The sequence below is a fragment of the Nicotiana tomentosiformis genome, chromosome 8, assembly GCF_000390325.3.
Source record: "Nicotiana tomentosiformis chromosome 8, ASM39032v3, whole genome shotgun sequence".
Lineage (NCBI taxonomy): Eukaryota > Viridiplantae > Streptophyta > Magnoliopsida > Solanales > Solanaceae > Nicotiana > Nicotiana tomentosiformis.
The window spans coordinates 36,088,192-36,102,205 of record NC_090819.1 but is presented as its reverse complement, the minus strand read 5'-3'; the positions used below and the strand labels follow the sequence as shown (position 1 = coordinate 36,102,205).

General features: G+C 39.6%; 1 pseudogene; it reads right to left on the bottom strand.

The window, feature by feature from the left end:
• Positions 1-12,306: 12,306 nt before the first annotated feature.
• On the bottom strand, positions 12,307-12,405 carry LOC117280541 (small nucleolar RNA R71; annotated as a pseudogene).
• Positions 12,406-14,014: the final 1,609 nt, after the last annotated feature.

Genomic DNA, 14,014 nt, shown 5'->3' with positions numbered 1-14,014 from the left:
ATTCCTCTTTTTACATTAATACTTGAGACTAGAATTGCTTTTGTAGAGACTTCACGAGTTCATGATTAGTCACCGAATAATGTTACTCCTCTTACGGCATGTTTTTGGGATATATATATGTTTCATTGAAAGGTGTTTTTTAAAGAAATTACAACTCACACGTTTATTCGTAAGTGAGGTCAAGGACCCGTCAAAGCCTCTTATTCTAATGGGATCGGGCCGTTCGCCTCGGCAGGATTATGTATTTCACTCTTATGGGATCTGGTCATTCGCCTCGGCAGGATTTATGTACCACACTCTTATGGGAGTGGGCCGTTCGCCTCGGCAGTTTAATAGATGCATCTATGGTTCATGCCGTTCAACCCTCGGCAGTGCACGGTTTAAATATTTATGTTGGATCGGGACGTACGCCTCGGCATTTCCTATATCATATCCTCATGGAATCATGCGTAATATTTGGCAAGAAGCCAGTGTATCTGTGATTTTTCCCGATTTGGATTATTACATTCTATTTGATGAGACTTACTATATCTATATATATGTTCCGGTTAAGGAGGGAATTTCTAATGGAGAGCTCGAGTTTCATCGTAAAGAGAGGGATTTGTACCACACAATTTATACTTGTTTATCTCATTTATTTACTCTGCCTAATATTTACTTACCTCTTTACTGTACCTGATATTTTTGGACCACTAGTGAGTGTCGATGTCAACCCCTCGTCACTACTCCTCTGGGTTTAGGCTAGATACTTACTGGGTAAACGTTGATTACGTACTCATACTACACTTGTTGTATATTTTTGTGCAGGTACATATGTTACTAGTGGCCTTGTGAGAGCAGAGGTGTGTATGCATGTGGGGACTTACGTGAGCTGTATTCCATATTAAGACATGCAGCCGGCAGAGTCTCCTTCAGAGTATTTATATTTCTTCTATCCAAATTTGTATTCCGGACAGATGCTGTATTTTATTTTACATTCCTCGTTGATGTTCATGCACTCGTGACATCGGATTTTGGGGATGCTTTTGAGTTGTTCTGTATTAAAGTTGTAAAAATATTGCCACTCACTTGTAAATTTCATCTCTTACATATTAATCGAAGGAAATTATGATTTCAAAAGTACTAAAATGAGTAATGAAGTTAATTATTCAATTGTTGGCTTGCCTGAGAGCAGCGTTAGGTGCCACCACGACCTTTAATAGATTTTGGGTCATGACAAGCTTCTTCTAATGACTTCCATTCTGGGCATGGTATTGAAAAAGTTTCCTACCACTGTATACTAGCATCTAGCAGCTAGATTGACCATGTAGTCTTCTTTCTTGAAAATTACTACAGGCATACCTTGCTTTGTTGTAAGTTTAGGAGGGGTGAAGGACATTGGGGTTCTCTCAGCTTCAAACCTTGCTCTAATCTTTGTGGCATATGAGTGAGTGACTGTGGGTGGGGGTGGTTCAACATTGTTTGGTGTCTTTTTGGGTTGTTCTTTTGCCCCTGAAGGTTGGGGATCGTCTTTGTTGATAGCAGAGGTCAATGGAACAGTAGCAGGTGTTTGGGAATGTTGGTTCTGTAGGGTTATCTTCTTGGTGGGTCGATTATAGTTTGTTGAGATCTTAGGGTGGTTATTTGTGGGGTTTGGTGGAGGCTTTTTGGACTGTTGTTGGTTAGTTTGTGTCTTTGGTTCTCCATTCATAACACCATGTAAAGCACCAGGTGTTGTGACACTTTTTTTCCTTAGGATCTTTGTGTGTAAAATTATGAGATTGAAGAAGGGAGGTAGGGGTTACAGTCTGCACATTTGTTGCAAAGGTTTCCTTCTGGTTTTGTTATATAAGAGGCACAGGCATAGCAGTAGTACAGAGCTTAGTTAAGTTAGAAAACCGTATGGCAAACAGGGTATGATCATCACTTTGGAGAGAGTGTGCTTGTGTTTTTTCTTGACAATTGCCTGAGACAGTTAAGGTTGTTGTAATAGTATTTTGCATTGTTGCGTCGATTGGTTCATTGTAATGGCAGTCTGATTGAACATTATCAATCTCCTCAGCATAACTAATAATTTGGCATTGACCTTGGCCATTTTGGATCGCCTGATTATCATCTCCGGCCAACTGGTGCATTTCTGGGATCTTTAGCTGATCGTGGTGATCAAATCTCACATTGGATTGGTCTGAAACATTGCAGGCCTTCTCCTTAGGTGTTGTAGGAGGATTTCCAATGATCAAATGGCCACAATTTGGCCCAGAAATGAAAGTGTCATTCTGTCGAACACTTGGTGTGTTCGCACTATCAGTGTTCTTTGTTGTGGGGATTGGTTCAATGAACATTGGGTTTGAAGTGTGTTGAATAATCTCCTGAATAGCAGAAGTTGTTTGGCGTTGGTCTTGGGAAATTTGGTTCACCAGAGCACCGTCTGCGACCAACTGTTGCTCGCCGGATTGCAGAAGATTAGAAATGATGATTTTGGCTTTAAAAATCTCTGAAATTTGGCAAAGAGGTCGCTCTTGTGTTGGAGAAAGAACTCCATGGCTTGTAATCATGCAATTTGACCCAGAATGACTTGGGGAATTTCTGAAGCTCCCAGGCGACTGCGTGCTACAATGTTCATTGCACCTTCTCCTAGATCTGTAGCAGCTGGGAAGTTTTTGAATAAGCTATTTTGAATGGGTTGTGCGTATTGTTAAGGCACTCCTTTGATGCTTCGTCTAGTGGCTTTTCACTGGTTGACGGTGGAGAACCGTCCATTTTTGTCGGGTAGTTACTGTAGTGAAACTTCCCTCATACGGAGAGCGTTTTAGGATTTTTGCACAGTACTCATACTCGGTTGATAGGCTAGGGATTTGGAGAGTTGATTTGGGGGATTTGGGTGACGATTGGGTGTTGGATTTTGATAAAAATTGTATGGTTGGACTCGTGGTTGAATGGGCTTTTGGATTTTGTGAGTTTTGTTAGATTTCGAGACGTGGGCCTGGGGTGGTTTTTAACCAATTTCGGATGTTTTAGTTATAACTTAGTAATTTCTTATTGAATTGATTCTTTTAGCCCGTGTTGATTGTATTGTACTGTTTGTGGCTAGATTCGGGCCACTTGGAGACCGATTTGCGAGGCAAAGGCGTATTGGAGTAGGGATTTGCTCGGATTGAGGTAAGTAACACTTCTAAACTTGGCTTTGAGGGTTCGAAACCCCGAAATATGCATTATATGATTGGTGTTGAGGTGACGCACATGCCAAGTGACGGGCGTGCGGGCGTACACCGTGAGAATTATGTCCTGGTTTATTCCATGGAACTATATAGTGGACTTATCTTGCTGATGTCCGTGTTTTCTACATGTGATAAAGTAATTAAGCTGTTAAACATGCTAGAGATCATGTCTAGGCTATATGCCGGTATAGTTGAGACACATAGTCATCATTTCTTGCAGTTATCTTACTGATTTCATTGATATTTCATACTCAGTCATATTCATTCCTTTCACATCATATCTCAGTCTCCATTGTTATTTATTGATGCATTATATCATTGTTTTCGGACTAGTTTCATTGATATGGAGAGCCCGTGAGAGAGATTAGAGAGATTGATGACTGAGTGAAGCTGAGGGCCTGATTATGAGTGACATTTATGGGATCGGACTGCACGCCGCAGCGGGTATACTGATTTATGATAGCGCTTGGGCTGAAGGAGCCCCTCCGGAGTCTACACACACCCCCAGTGAGCGTAGTTGATTATATTGAGGGATGGATCTTCCCTGGACATGGATCTTGTCCGAAGAATTATATACCCGGGGATGGATCTTCCCCATGGGCCGGATTGGCCCTACTCGGTACTGGGTGACTGATGGTTAGTCGATGTATATATTCCGGGATGGACCTTCCCTAGGTCGGATTGGCCATATATAGTACTGAGTGATTGAGAAATTGAGAGTGTGAACACATGAGGCTGTCAGCATGGTGCATCACATATAGCATGTGCATTGGCATGTAGAAGTAGAGAAGTTATATTCTTCTTATCATTCAAATTTGATCTATTTTACTGTTTTGAGTTTTTTGTTAAACTTGAAAGCATGCCTACGTTTCTGCACTGTTATTTCTATATTTAACAGTGTCGGTTGAGTTCGTCACTACTTTCAGTCCAAAGTTTGGATTTGTTACTTATTGAGTTGGTTGTACTCACGCTACACCCTGCACCTCGTGTGTAGATCCAGGTGTTTCCGGTCAAGCTGGCTGCTAAGTGTAGAGTCAGGATCTCAGGAGACTATCGAGGTAGCTGCATGACATTCGCAGACCTTGACCATCATTTGTTATCTTTACTTGTATTTCAGTCTTTACTCTTTAGACATCGTATTAGACTATCTTCTGTTGTAGATGCTCATGTACTCGGTGACACCCCAGTTTTGGGAGAGATTGTATTGGGTTGCGTATTTATTTCTATTTTCGAAGATTTTCCTTAAATATTAACTGCTTTCGTATTTTTTTTTAAAGCTTTTGGTTATGTTGGAATAGTTGAGTAATTGGCTTGCCTAGTTCCATAATAGGCGCCATCACGACAAATGGTTTTAGGTCGTGACACGTATAGGAGCGCTAATAGGAAAGTAACATGATTGGTTGTGTACCATTCTGTATAGGAGAATTGATTGTTAGACGGGGCTGGGTACCATTTCGTTTAGGAGCGCTGATAGGAAAGTAAAATAACGGGGCTCGTACTATTCCGTATAGGAGCATTGATTGTTAGACGTGGCTGGGTACTGTTCCATTTAGGAGCGCTGACAGGAAAGTAAAATGACGGGCTGTGTACCGTTCCGTATAGGAGCATTGATTGTTTGACAGGGCTGGGTACCATTTTGTTTAGGAGCACTGAGATGAAAGTAAAATGATGAGTTGTGTACCATTTTGTATAGGAGCATTAATTGTTAGACGGGGATAGATACTATTCCGTATATGAGCGCTGAATATAAGATGGGCTGTGTTCCGTTCGGATGCGATATCGGAGCATAGATAGGAATGCAAATCTCTTCGTGATGGGAGTGACAAGATAGAAAACTCTCTGCACGATGGGAGTATTATTTTAAATTTTTGAAAAATGAAATCGAACTCAGGAAGGGTCCTTGATTGATGATTTTTTGATTTTTTAGAAAATGAGATCGAACCCGGGAAGGGTCCTTGATTGATAATTTTTTTTTAATTTTTTGAAAAATAAGACCGAACCCATAGGTTGCCTATGTATCTCGTCGAAATGAGAAACTGGTCAGGCGTAGTTCGGGAAGATTAGGGATAAAAGAAGATGTTTCAGATTTTTGAATTTCCTCAAGAAGGAATTATGCAGGAATATATTTTGGATTTTGATTTTCCTTTGATGTTTACAGAAAGACTTCGAAGCACCAGGGGAAGATGTATACATTTTACATTTTTTTCATAGATGACCCTTTCGCAAGGATCTTCGGTCAAATGTGACCCAAGTTGCTAGACTTGACCGACTCGTCCAATTAAAGACAAGAAAGATCGGACTCATGATGGGTCGCCTACGTATCTTGACACAAGGTCAAGAATCAGGTACGTGTAGTTCGTGAAGATGTGAGAGTATGAGATGTATGGGCTTCAACACTTCTTTTACTCTCCTACTTCAAGGTATTGCAACTATATTAATTGAATCAAAGCTATGTATGAAATGCAAGGGTTTAGACAAACTCGGAGCGATGCCTCGTTGTACTAATGATTGGGTGGAGTGACTCCCTCTAGAAGATGTGCCCCAGCTGCTCCTTTGAATAGTTGCCTATGCCCCTGACTGTTTGTGAGACAGTTGTTGTGGTTGTCTCCCAATTGACTGCATGGATATATTGTTGCGTCCTTCCAGCTGTCCACAGGAACCTTTTGGTGATCATCCCCAGCTAATAGCCGGGGCGATTATCTGATGTAGATATAGAAATATTATGAGAGTAATGTCGTCATAAATGATGAAATTAAGAATTGTAACTAACACTCCCCTAATTGTTCGATTGGTGTTCCATAATGTCCGATGTCGGATGCTATTTCCTGTGCTTAACCAGGATAATGCACCTTTCGGTTGTTCACATAAACCATTTGATGATAGTCCCCGGTTGACAACCGGGAACGATGTTCTGATTTGAGTATAGAAATGTTTTTAGAGCAATTAAATCATGAGAAATGATGGAGTTCATTGTAAAACTACTACTCCCCTACTATCTGACTGATGTTCCAGAAAGTCCAAGTCTAGATGATATCTCCCGTGAAGTGCCTAGGATGATGTACCTGCAAAACTCAGAGCAGATAATGTTAGAGTCCCTCTTGGTGAGATTATAAAATTAAGAGGGTGCAAGGTTAGGCCGTGCAGCCAGAGGTGTATCTGGTCGTGATCGGAAATGCAATATCGGCATTCCATGATGGTTCTAGAAATTATGGTGTCCCTCATATGTCCAAAGAAAAATTCTTAGTTCGAGGGAGGGAAATTGATTCGTGTTGATTTGAGGCTTCACTTGTTCTTCTTTGTTTTTCTGAGTCGTGCGAACATGACACCTCTTGAAGGCTAACTAACAACTTGTCCCTGTAACAAAATGAGTTGACTTGTATTGAATCTTTGAATATAGGAAGTAGGAGTGAACACGATGACTCCATAGCCAGATGTTTGAAGAAAGGAATTGCATCCCATATGTTGGGATTTAAGTCAGATGAGGGTCAGAGTAAGGTTGGCATGGTATTTTGATGTTTGGATTCTTGGGTGAAGTTAGGTTGACACTCTCAAAGATTTCTGGGTTGCGAGCATCATTGCACTGTTCTAAAAACACTGCCCTAGTTTTCCATACTGACAAAATTATTTTGAAACAGTGGGGAGATTGAAACCTTATGTAGGGTTGCCTACGCATTTTTCCAGGGCAAGAATTATGTCAAAACGTAGTTCGGGCCAACTACTGAGATTATGTGAAATCTGTATGGTTATAAAGAATGAGAAATTGTTCTTTGAGAAGAATTGTGATTATGAGTGAGAATTCTTGGGTGGGTGGGTGGAGACTGGTAGATCTTGAATAAGAGCTAGATGGTAGCGTAGCGCATGGATATGTCTCAATTGATGAAAATCGGTGAAAGTGTGAGGTATGATCGAGAAGAATATGTCAACTCAGTGGAAAATGTACCAAGTCAGATTGACGTATTTTGTTTTTTTAAAAAGAAAAAGGACGGCAGAGTCCAAGTGATGGTATGATTATGATGGAGAGCCATGAGGACCGGAATAGGCATGTGTATTTGGAAGGTCCAAGGTTCAACACAAGTCAACCAGAGTTTAGTCAGACAATGAGAACCTAGTTGTGGATAACAAGTAGAAGACATATGTAGCAGATGAAAGATACATAACAATGGCAGGCAAAGAATATACAATAGATATACAAAGAATATGTAGCAAGTAAATGATATGCGGGGATTTATTCAGCTAAAGCAAGCTGCAAGATTGTATATATGATGGCATAGAAATTCAAAAAGTAGATTTACCTAGATTCGAACATGAGTTATGGATAATTGTGAGATGGTACATAGTTAACCTCGTATGCCAATCTCTGAAACTAGAGAGTTTTCAAAGAAGGTTCGGAGGGGTGAAAAGACAACCCTGTACGACCAAAAGTCGAAAGAAAAGTGACGACAATTTGATAAGGCAGCACCAAAAACATGTGACAAAGAATATACAATACAGTCATATGTAACGGAATATACAACATAGATATGTGGGAAGCATATACAGCACGAGCATGGCAGAGAATACGCCATTTGAAGCGGATGACAAAGAATATACCACTTAAAGCATATGACAAAGAATATACCGCTTAAAGCGCATGATAAGAATATACCTGTTGAATCGCATGACAAAGAATAGACTACTTGAAGCATGCAACAAAGAATATACGATGTGAAACAAAGAATATACAACTTAAAGCAAGGAATATACAGCTTGAATCAAAGAGTATACAACTTGAAGCAGAGAATATACGACTTGGCACATGTGGCAAAAAGAATGATTATGTGCAACAGAATATGTGCTAGGATGGTGATAAAGAAAGTAAGTGAGGAAAGGTTCAAAAAAATGATTAATTTAATATTTACAAAGAATTATGAAAATGATTTGGAATGAAGAATGATTGAATGTGAACGTCACACGGTAAAACTAGGGATATTTATGTGCAATGATGTGGATAAAGAAAGTACGTGAAAGAGTTAAATTTTAATGACTAAGTGAAGTGTATCATCAATTAAAGTATTTACAAATTAACCAAATGACTTTTAGTTGAAAGAAATAATTTCGAAAGAATTTAGTTGTAAACAAGATCAACTATTGTAAAAAAACGTGTCTATAAAATAATTGATATGAAAAAAGGAATTACCTTTGAATAGTTTTTTTTATGTAATGAATAGTGTAAGAAGCGAGTTGGTTAATATTTACAAAAACATTATGAAAATAAATTAACTAAAGGACAATTAATTTTGGCAAATGAATAATGAAATACATTTATATTTATGTGCATGTGTAGTAAAAGGTAAATACAAAAATGTATGAAATGACTTTCATTTTTTGAAATTGGTGCACAAGATGTGAAGAATGCAATTTAATATTTTTAAAAGAATGGATTAGATAAGAAGGGAATAATATATGACTGGTATGGCCTCTAGGACAAGGTCAACCTGGACCCACTGCTCTAGTGGTATGGGCGGCATTAGTCTATGCTCCTCCCCCCACCTGAGATGTGGCTAGAGCAAGTGGGATCAACCCTGCCTGAGCTAGAGTGCCAAACATGCTCAAAAACTAGGCGAGGGTCTCCTGAAGTGTTGGGGTAGTAGCAGGCGTCTCAGGTGCCTGATCGTCAATTGGAGCTACTGGTGGCTCCTCTGTAGCAGCTTGTGTAGGTGCTCTGGCTGCACCACATGGCCGTCCTCGGCCTCTGCACCGGCCATGGCCTCTCGCATATCTATCATGCGGGTGCGGGTGTCTGATTATCCAATCCAGTTGTACGTGTCATCACCATCTATGAGAGAATAGAAAGATAGAGATTTAAAATTTCGAAGTCAACAAATTCGTACGATAAGGAATCAAAGAAGTAAAACATTTCCTAACAAATCCATAACCTCCCGAAGATAAGTACAGACGTCTCTGTACCGATCCACGAGACTCTACTAAACTTGCTTGTGATTCATAACACCTATGAACCTACAGCTCTAATACCAACTTGTCACGACCCTAATTTTCCTCCGTAGGATGTCATGACGATACCTAGTCTATAAAACTAGGTAAGCCTAGCAGATATGCGAAAATAACTGAATTAATAATTAAAGTCTCAAAACTCAACAACTAATATAAGGAAAATCTCCACAACTCATAATATATACAATAGCCCAAAACCTGGCAAAATACAAGTCACAAGCTCTATGAAGTGAAACTGAAGATCTCTATACATTAGTGTCTAAATAAGGATATGGAAATAAAATAATCCAGGTGGAGGGGGACTCTGAGGCATGCGAACGCTGGCAGGTGTACGTTGAAGTCTTCACGTACGGATTCAACTCACTAATGCCTGGTCTGATAGGAAATACCTAGATCTGCACAAAATTATGTGTAGAAGCATAGCATGAGTACACCACAACAGTACCTTTTAAGTTCTAAGCCTAACTTCGGTAGAGTTGTGACGAGGTCAGGTCAAGGCCCTACTAGAATAAATAAGAAAAGCAAATGTACAAGTGTATGGCAGTGTAGTAATGGAAGCAATGAACTTGAAACAACAAATAACATATCAGGGTTAGATATACAGAACTAAAGCAAATAATGCAACACATAGAAAAACAAGGAATGATATGCTAAGGGAACAAAACAACCAAAGACAAGTGCAACAATAGAAAAATATCAACAAGAGTCACTACTGAGGTACCGCCTCGTAGCCTCAAATCACAAGAATAAGACACAATCTTTCTGTATATCACCGCGGGAGCCTTGAATTTGGTTTTGAAAATCATACGGGGCCTTGCATTTAGTTTTGAAAATTATTTTTCCGAAATAGCATCTCGCGTTTTAGCCTACCTTTTTACACTGCATGGCTTCTAGTAATTTCCCTACTAGGCATGCGTATCAAGCCCACCTTATCTCAACGCATGCATTTCAACCCCAAAATCGTATACCACCGCATGCATATCAATATCACAACGTATCACAAATCGCACCTCAAGTGCCCAATGTCACAACTTGCCAGAGAAACCAACAATAACAGTGTTTTCACAATAAAGAGCACATGGCTCAACCACAAAGTACATAAGATTCTCAAAAATAATAACCGATAGGGAATAACATAGCAAGAATAGTATTTAACAACTTAATGATGGTGGGCTATAATTACGTGTTTTAGTCGCTTATTGTACTCTAATTCACTATACTTTATTTGTGTTTGAGCTTTAATTGGTAGTGTTTTGCACTTATTGTGTGTTTTATACCTTGTAGGAGTGATTCCGAGCTATGTAGATATTGTGGAGCTAATTTGAGCTATTTGGAGCTTTAAAACCTGAGTAAAAGCCTAAGGGATTAAGCCGGGATCGTGTTTGGTGGTCGAGGACCAAAAGTGGACGTCAAAACGCAAGCAAAAAGAAACACTCTAAGAAACTTCTACAGCCGCAGCGTGTGGGGCGCCACGGCTACTCAAATCTTGCTGCCTATTGATTGTTGAGCTCTCTAGATTTCCCCACTAATTCCCCGCATGGCGTGCCGCCCCATGCGGCGCGCCTGTGCACGTTTTACAGAGTGAAAATCCTATTTCGGCTAGGAGAAGGTGGTTTCATCTAGGCCCGACCCTACTTGGTATAAATACATGGAAAGATGTTATTTTCTGGACTTTTGACATACTTTCTACCTAAGGAGGCTAAGGAAGAGTTGGAAGAATACAAGCACAAAGATTTCATCATTCCTTCTTCACTCAAGACCCGAGTTTGGATTGAATTTATGTTTTCCTATACTTTAATTATATTTGTGATGAATTGCTCTATATCTATGGAGTAGTTCTCTTTAGGGTTTGATGGATTTGGTGTATTGATGATTGTGTATTGAAGCATTTTTGGAGGATTTAATTGTTGCATCTATATTTACTTGTTCATGTAATCGATAGAGGCATAATTTCTGAATTCGAGAGACTTACTTAAACATTATAAGTGAATTGTCTAGAGATAGATCCCAAACAATTATCTTGCACCTATCCTATATAAACCCTATCTTCTCCCATTGATAACCTTGTTTTCTTGTTCCTTGTTTCGACTGTCATTAGTGAATAGCTTTAGACTATTAGTTAATTTTAGTTAGAAATCATATAAATCTCAATTTTTGATTCTCCTGGATAGAAACTAAGCTAGAAACTATGAGAATATTGTTTAAATCCAATCCTTGTGGATACAATATTATACTATACTATATTTGATTAGCGAGCATAATTTAGGTGTGTGTTTCGAGCTCATCAAGTTTTGGCATCGTTGCCGGGGATTGGCAATCAATAGTATTTGAAATAGTTTGTAGTGCTAATTCAGGAACTTCTTTTTCCTTTTTACGTTTGGTATCCTTTGACTGTGCGCAGGTTACAGGTTGAGGTTGGTGCATGACTCGAGCTTCTGCGAAAGAAGTTCTACCATACGAGCGAGAGATAGAAACAAAACTACGACAATTGATGAAGGAAAGAAATCTCACTGAGACGTTAGAAAGTGTTGGCCAATCCTAAACCAAAGAACTTATGGCTGGAAACAGTGATGATAATGTAGATTTGGCTGTGAGAGAGGCAACATAACAACGACAAAAAGCCACACAGGATGCTAAGGAAGTAGCTATTAGAGATGCACATATTATCTATGAAGGAGAGAGGGGTCAGAGAATTGCTCAGAATCAACCCTTGGCTGCAGAACAATTCAGAAATATATCTCCCATGCATAGGAGATCATTGGGAGATTATGCTAGACTGGTCTACAATCAAGGATTATCAAGTGTTAAACCACCTCTAATTGCAGCTAACAATTTTGAATTGGAGCAAGGGCTGCTTTAAACCCTTCAGAATTGTTGTGTCTTCATAAGGAAGATGAACGAAGATCCAAATACACATCTAATGGACTTCGAGGATATTATGAACAACTTTCAATATAATGGTGTGTCATAAGATGTAGTGTACTTAAGGGCATTCTCTTTCACACTCAAAGATGATGCAAAGCAGTGGCTTCGAAGCTTACCCACGAGATCAATAAGAATATGGGAGAAGATGACCAGAAAATTCCTTGATAAATATTTCTCATCAGCTAAGACGGGCAAGTTTAGAAGAGAAATCCATAAGTTCTTCCAGAAAGAGACTGAAACTATTTTTGAAGCATGGGAAAGGTTTAAGGAGATTGTTAGAAAGTATCAACATAAGGGAATTGAAATCTGGATGCAACTCCAGGACTTTTGGGATGGATTGACACCGGACTCTCGTAGAACATTGAGCAATGCAACTGGAGGCCCGTTGATGAAGAAGACTCCAGAGGAGATAGTTACAATTCTTGATGAGTTATCTGAAGATGCTAATCAGTGGCCCTTTGAGAGTGTTGAAAGAAGAAGATCAACTGGTGTTCACCAAGTTGATGCTAATACATCTGTGCAGGTACAGCTTGATGCTATGGCTAAATAAATAAGGAAGTCGGCCTTGGCTACAATACAAAGTGAGCCTCATGCAGCCTGTGATATATGTGGAAGAGGACACCATACTCATGAGTGTCAAGCCTCAATTGAGGAAGTGAATGCTGTGGGAAACTACAATTTTAATGCAATGGGTTAGAAGCACCTCCGGTTTTTCATGGAGTTCACCTGGGGTTACCGTGAATGCATGGCAACAAAATAACTCTAGACCCCATGGATAAGGAGCTCAGCATTCCCAAATCAACAGAGGCAGCAATATCAGCCTCAACATCCCATTCATTCTGTCTTAGAAGATCTCATGAAGGCCTTCATTATCAAGACAGATGAGAGGTCGGACGCCCATGGAGCAGCTATCAAAGAACTGAGCACATATTTTCAAAACCTAAAGAGACAAGTGGGATAACTAGCAACAGTATTGTCTGAGAGGATTCCAAGAACTTTGTTTGTTCCTGCTAATACTGAGAGAAATCCCAAAGAAACAGTGAATGTTGTAACCTTGAGAAGTGGGCAAGTGTTGAAAGATCCTACCCCGATCCAAAATGATGTGAAACTTGGAAAAGAAAGTGGGGAGCAGCTGAAGAATTATGAGGACAAGAAAAAGAAAGGCCTAATGAAAGCTGAAAAGAAGAAGAAGGGAGAAACTTAGAAAAGGGAGGAACATGATGAGAGCAAGCATATGCCTACTTTAAATTTCCCCTAAAAGCTATATAGAGAAAAGCTGGAGAAGCAATTTGGGAGATTTCTGGATGTGCTGAAACAGGTTCATATAAACTTACCATTCACAGAAGTGCTCTCACAAATATCTGCTTATGCCAAATTCTTGAAAGAGATCCTTACAAAGAAGAGGAAGATATAGGATACCTCAGTGGTAAAGCTCACAGATCATTGCAGTGCGATATTGCAAAAATAAACTTCCACAAAAGTGTGGAGATCCAGGGAGTTTTACTATACCTTGCTCTTTACGAACTATTAATTTTGATAAGTCCTTATGTGATTATGGTATCTCAATTAATCTAATACCTCTATCTATTTAAAGGAAACTAGAGAAGGAGATCGGAGAGATAAGGTCTGCACCCATATCTTTGCAGCTGGCAGACCAATCAACTTTAATTCCCGGGGTGATAGTGGAACATGTGTTAGTTCGGGTGGATAAGTTCGTATTTCAGGTGTATTTTATAGTGGTGAAAATGGAGGAAAACAAGGAGGTCCCCCTCATCCTAGGAAGACCATTCTTAGAAACGAGTATAAAAATATTGGATATACATAAGAGAAAACTCATGGTTAGAGTGGGTGAGGAGACTGTGACTTTCAAGATGGATGTAGAAAAGGGGGTACAAAAGGAA